Genomic DNA, 7,222 nt, shown 5'->3' on the forward strand with positions numbered 1-7,222 from the left:
GATGACTATTTGACTAATACATGAAAATGTATGATTTTATATTATAAACTGGGTGTTTCGAGCTCTGAATGCTGATAGGCTGACAGCCATGGCATACCATGGGTATGACAAAACATTTATTTTTACTGCTCCAATTATGTTGGTAACCAGTTTATAATAGCAAAAAGGCACATCGGGGGGTTGTGATATATGGCCAATAGACCACGGCTAAGGGCTGTATCCAGGCACTCCGCATTGTGTTGTGCATAAGAACAGCCCTTAACCATGGTATATTGGCCATATACCAAACCCCCTTGGGCCTTATTGCTTAATTATACTCTTACCACCAAATCAAATAGTCAATACGAATTACTAATATCAATTTTAGCAATACCATTTTTTAAAGGGCACCTCCAACCTGTTCATTTGGATCAGGGCCATTGGATTTAATTAATTCATGCATTTCTTATTGCCACATGAGATACACAGAGTCATCCTCATTTCAAAGCAGGCAAAACACAAAGATCTTACAGCACATCCAACATGACAGAGCTCTACGCTGACCTTTTTTACAAGAAGCACGTGTGCGCCTAAGTTGAAAACTATTGGCGCACACAAATAAACTTAGGAGCACAATGAAAAATATTTGAGGTAATGAAGCTAGAATTGTAAATTTAAATTCCAGGTCGTACAGCGAAATATTTAAGCGCATATGTAAGTAAAATGGTCGCACTGTAGAGCCCTGCATGAAGGACCGACAGACCCGGTAAAGACCACATTAAATGGACCTGGATATTAAACTGATGATGTTTATCAATTCATCTTATGGGAGGTATATACTCTTGGATTATTTAACATATGTTTCCATTCTTTGTTCCCACAGTGGTAAAGAGAGAAAGTGCACTGACAGGGTGGAGAAACTTTACACGGTGCTCAAGAGCCAACGCCACAACGGGGTCTCCAGCACAGACGTGTGGGACAAGACTCTTTCTCAGTCAAGAGTGCCCTGCTCTTCCACAATGGCTACTCAAAGTACTCCAGAGATACTCTACGACTGTCTCCATTACCTGCTGAAGATGTTGCCCCACTGTTTATCCAGTTAGGATCTCCATGGAAACACCAGAACCAGCAGTGGGACTGAGCATAGTAACATTGAGCAGTTCTTGTAGCCTATGCAAAGTTACTCTCACACCAAATCCATTTTTATCGTTGGAAGAACTAAAGATGTGGACTATGTCAATTGTTGTGGACTGTTTTGCAACTGAAATGATTGGGATATTTTTTTTTTACGATAAAATTATGAATATATTTTTTCCAGAGACTATTATTGATAAAGTGATTGACTTTTAATCTATGGTATTTTGTAAAAATAGAGTTTAGTCTCTATACTGTATGTATATGCTGTCCTGACTGTGATATTCTTTGGTCAATAAAATGTGCATTGTAGGACCTAAGAAAAGCATGAATTGCTTTAGTATTCCTTGCAGAGATGTTCATTGAAGACTAGTCTCTGAAAAAAAAGAGTTGAAACTGAAAGCCATATTCCTGCATATGTAACCGATGTGAAATGGCTAGTTAGTTAGCGGTGGTGCGCGCTAATAGCGTTTCAATCAGTGACGTCACTCGCTCTGAGACCTGAAGTGGTTGTTCCCCATGCGTTGCAAGAGCCGCGGCTTTTGTGGCGCGATGGGTAACGATGCTTCGTGGGTGTCAGTTGTTGATGTGTGCAAGGGTCCCTGGTTCGTGCTCAGGTTGGGACGAAGAGAGGGACGGAACCTACACTGTTACACATACAAAAGGAACAATATTGTTTTTTATGCGTATGCTTATGTTGAAATAAGTATAGTATAGGCCAAGGGCGCAACTTTGGTTTTAGAAGTGGGGGGGGCAAAAAATAAGTTTTTATCCAGTCGGATAAACACTCCAAACAGCCTACCCGACCGCTCGGAGGCGTCCAGGTGGTCCTAAAACACATCGTTGCCTTGTTTGGTATCACATTCCAATGATAAAACCGTGGGGGTCAAAAATGCAATTTCATAATGTCCCCCTTCCCCAGTGAAAGCTTCGCCCCTGGTATAGGCTACAGTAGAGCCTCATGGCAGGCTAGATCACGAGTGAAATTATATTTTTGATATGCAATGTAAAACATTGATTGTAAAGAAAACGGATGTCTGCTTTTTTTGTTCATACTCGGTCATTTCTTCTCGATTGCCGCCCCCATAGAGAAGTACATTTACAAAATTCCTAAAACGATACTTTTGTTATCACCTTTGTGCCAAAAATATCAATATTTTTTCCATTAATTGTCTTTGATGGTTATTATTTTTTTATCAATCACAGCCAAAGTTATTAACGTTTTATATTCATGCTGTTACATGGACGAGATTGGCTCACATGCACACGCAGAAGGAATGGAAAAGTGGAATCACTCATGCACTCTCGTCCAGTACTTGCGCTTAGTGATCTAATATCACACAGTCTCAAGTGAGCGTAATTTGTTATCGTGGCTAAATTATCATAACTGTTTGTGGCTAGACAAGCTAGCTAATTGAGTGTCTTGATAATGGCAATCTGGCCAGCTAATGTTAAGTTATGTGCACAGCCGCTAGGTTAATTTTATTCTCTAGCTAGCATGAATGCTAGCTAGCGGTTTCCACTAGATAGCACAGCCACAAAGTCAAAATGGTCTGTCGTAAAAAATGTAGAATATAGGCAGGGTTTATAACTTTGTGGTAGCTGTGGGGCGGCAGCGGAGCCTAGTGGTTAGAGCGTTGGACAGGATTGAATCCCCGAGCTGACAAGGTACAAATCTGTCGTTCAAATCCAAATCAAATTTATTTGTCAGATACACATGGTTAGCAGGCGTTAATGCAAGTGTAGTGAAATGCTTGTGCTTCTAGTTCCGACCATGCAGTAATATCTAACAAGTAATCTACCAATTCCACAACAACTACCTTGTACACACAAGTGTAAAGGAATGAATACGAATATGTACATAAAAATATATAAATGAGTGATGGCCAAACGGCATAGGCAAGATGTAATAGATGGTATGGAGTACAGTATATACATATGAGATGAGTATTGTAGGGTATGAAAACATATAAAGCAGCATTGTTTAAGGTGGCTAGTGATACATTATATCAGGATGGCAAGATGTAATAGATGGTATGGAGTACAGTATATACATATGAGATGAGTAATGTAGGTTATGAAAACATAAAATAATGTGGCATTGTTTAAAGTGGCTAGTGATACATCTAATTACATCAAGATGGCAAGATGCAGTAGATGGTATGACGTACAGTGTATACATATGAGATGAATAAAGTAGGTTATGTAAACATGATCTAATATAAATAATATAAAGTGGCAAGTGATACATTTATTACATCAATTTTCCCATTATTAAAGTGGCTTGAGTTGAGTCGGTATGTTGGCAGCAGCCACTCAATGTTAGTGATGGCTGTTTAACAGTCTGATGGCCTTGAGATAGTAGTTGTTTTTCAGTCTCTCGGTTCCAGCTTTGATGCACCTGTACTGACCTCGCCTTCTGGATGTTAGCGGAGTGAACAGGCAGTGGCTCGGGTGGTTGCTGTCCTTGATGATCTTTTTGGCCTTCCTGTGACATCGGGTGGTGTAGGTGTCCTGGAGGGCAGGTAGTTTGCACCCAGTGATGCATTGTGCAGACCTCACTACCCTCTGGAGAGCATCTGTAAAAGTTTGTGAGTGTTTTTGGTGACAAGCCGAATTTCTTCAGCCTCCTGAGGTTGAAGAGGCGCTGCTGCGCCTTCTTCACCACGCTGCCTGTGTGGGTGGACCATTTCAGTTGGTCCGTGATGTGTACGCCGAGGAACTTAAAACTCTCCACCCTCTCCACTACTGTCCCGTCAATGTGGATAGGTGGCTGCTCCCTCTGCTGTTTCCTGAAGTCCACGATCATCTCCGTTGTTTTGTTGACATTGAGTGTGAGGTTATTTTGCTGACACCACACTCCGAGGTCCCTCACCTCCTCCCTGTAGGCCGTCTCGTCGTTGTTGGTAATCAAGCCTACCACTGTAGTGTCGTCTGCAAACTTGATGATTGAGTTGGATGCGTGCATGGCCACGCAGTCGTGAGTGAACAGGGAGTACAGAAGAGGGCTGAAAACGCACCCTTGTGGGGACCCAGTGTTGAGGATCAGCGGGGTGGAGATGTTGTTACCTACCCTCACCACCTGGGGATGGCCCGTCAGGAAGTCCAGGACCCAGTTGCACAGGGCGGGGTCGAGACACAGGGTCTCGAGCTTAATGATGAGTTTGGAGGGTACTATGGTGTTAAATGCTGAGCTGTAATCGATGAACAGCATTCTTACATAGGTATTCCTCTTGTCCAGATGGGTTAGGGCAGTGTGCAGTGTGATGGCGATTGCATCGTCTGTGGACCTATTGGTTCGGTAAGCAAATTAGGGTGTCAGGTAGGGTGGAAGTGATATGGTCCTTGACTAGTCTCTCAAAGCACTTCATGATGACGGAAGTGAGTGCTACAGGGCGGTAGTCATTTAGCTCAGTTACCTTAGCTTTCTTGGGAACAGGAACAATGGTGGCCCTCTTGAAGCATGTGGGGACAGCAGACTGGGATATGGATTGATTGAATGTGTCTGTAAACACATCAGCCAGCTGGTCTGCGCATGCTCTGAGGACGCGGCCGGGGATGCCGTATGGACCTGCAGCCTTGCGAGGGTTAACACGTTTAAATGTTTTACTCACGTTGGCTGCAGTGAAGGAGAGCCCGCAGGTTTTGGTAGCGGGCCGTGTTAGTGGCACTGTATTGTCCTCAGAGCGAGCAAAAAACTTGTTTAGTCTGTCTGGGCATCATGATCCGCGACGGGGCTGATTTTTCCTTTCTATTCCGTGATTGACTGTAGACCCTGCCACATACCTCTCGTGTCTGAGCCGTTGAATTGCGACTCCACTTTGTCTCTGTACTGACGCTTAGCTTGTTTGATTGCCTTGCGGAGGGAATAGCTATACTGTTTATATTCAGTCATGTTTCCGGTCACTTTGCCCTGATTAAAAGCAGTGGTTTGCGTGAATGCTGCCATCAATCCACGGTTTCTGGTTGGGGAATGTTTTAATAGACGCTGTTGGTACGACATCACCGATGCACTTGTTAATTAACTTCGCACACCGAGTCAGCGTATTCGTCAATGTTGTTGTTCGCAGCAATGCGGAACATATCCCAGTCCACGTGATCGAAGCAATCTTGAAGCGTGGAATCTGATTGGTCGGACCAGCGTTGAACAGACCTGAGGGCATGAGCTTCCTGTTTTAGCTTCTGTCTATAGGCTGGGAGCAACAAAATGGAGTCGTGGTCAGCTTTTCCAAAGGGGGGGCGGGGGAGGGCCTTATATGCATCGCGGAAGTTAGAATAACAGTGGTCTAGGGTTTGGCCGCCCTGGTAGCACAACCGATATGCTGATAGAATTTGGGGAGCCTTGTTCTGCCCCTGAACAAGGAAGTTAACCCACTGTTCCTAGGCCGTCATTGAAAATAAGAATTTGTTCTTAACTGACTTGCCTAGTTAAATAAAGGTACAAAATAAAAACTAGTGATCACCCTACTAGATAACTAGCTAACATTACTGTACTTGCTATTGTGTGACTCTGAAAAAGAGTGTGTGTAAATGGTTAGCTGGCTATTTACTTATAGGCTACTAGCTAGTCATGTAATGATGTTTGATTGATGGTGGGGAGGGGGGCTGAAAGTTGGACTTTCTAAGTCTGTGTTTACTGTTTCTGTTTCTCATTCCAAACAGCCTACCAGTTTATGAATCTGGAGACACTGGAGGTGTTTGGGGTGGAGAGGACAGTGGACTCAGTGGAGGACATCCCTGCCACTTGGCAGTAAGGGTTTGATTAATCTCGCCCGGACGCCCGTGTAGCTCCGGCTGAAAGCTGATTGCATTTGATTTGAAACCGGGCTGCATCCCGGGCGTGAGCCAACAGCCCAGCTCTGACCGACGGCGAAGTCAGCTCAAAATTCTTTGATTGCTTTTGATAAAAACAATTTATCTGCCTTCCCAATGAAAAATAGTTTGAAAAGTCAAACATATATTTACATAAAATAGATGTATGTTTCTGAATGATGCACCATGCTGCTTTGTTGACAACATGACTGAGCGGCGCAGATTACTGTTCCAATTGAGAAGGGCGCTCTTCCCTCACCGCTTTTTACCGTTCACGTCACTGACCATAGCTGGGTGCACCGCAGCTCAGGTTAATAGAACTCCCTCAGTGTTGGCACTGCTACTTCCTACCTGATGGGTAAGAGGACATCACACACAGAATTAGGAGTCTTCCCCTATTTACATGTTTGGGTGTATGTGTGTCAGAGGTGAGGGATGATAAGCCAGTGTTTGTGAAGATGCGTCTGGTGTGTTAGGAGTTGTGGATGCACTCCAATTTCCTGAACAGAAAGGTGACATTAAGTCTTTCTCTACACCCTAACCATTACCCCCTACTGTCACCCTGGCCTAGTCCCTTACTTTCAAACCAATAACCCATAAGTTTCCAACATGACCTGGTGTGTGTGTGTGTGTGTGTGTGTGTGTGTGTGTGTGTGTGTGTGTGTGTGTGTGTGTGTGTGTGTGTGTGTGTGTGTGTGTGTGTGTGTGTGTGTGTGTTACAGGAGGAGTTGAAGGGGGAGCATGCCTCGTACCTGTGGCAGCACCCGGATTTCCGCTCCATGATGGCCGACTTCTTGCAGTTCCTGTTACCACAAAAACCAAGCGACGTAATCTCGTTCGCCTGTGAAGACTTCTCCCCTGGGGGGCCTCTTCAACACCTCTTCACCTTGAGGACATACTGTGGCTTCCTCTCAAAGGCCCTTTAGTGAGGACAATACTATTCTGGTTAGCAGTTGTCACTAGTATGTACAGTGGCCCTCGAGCTCTAGAGTATTGTTTTTACATTTTGTAATACTGTTTTTACTGTCTACTGTTTTTGTTTGCATGAAACATTCCAATCAACTCATGCTCATCTGACTCAAAAAGTAAGGCTATTGTATAACTTTGCTGCCCAGATTGCCTAGGAATGTAACAGCCTTTGAATAATACAATTATATGTGTATTAATACTCCAGACAATCTTGCAAGGCAGACTAAAGGCGTCCCCATGCTTAATAGCTGAAACAGTTCAGCAGAGTTTGTAAATATACTGCTCAAAAAAATAAAGGGAACACTTAAACAACACAATGTAACTCCAA

This window comes from Salmo salar, chromosome ssa13 (genome assembly GCF_905237065.1).
Source record: "Salmo salar chromosome ssa13, Ssal_v3.1, whole genome shotgun sequence".
Taxonomy (NCBI): domain Eukaryota; kingdom Metazoa; phylum Chordata; class Actinopteri; order Salmoniformes; family Salmonidae; genus Salmo; species Salmo salar.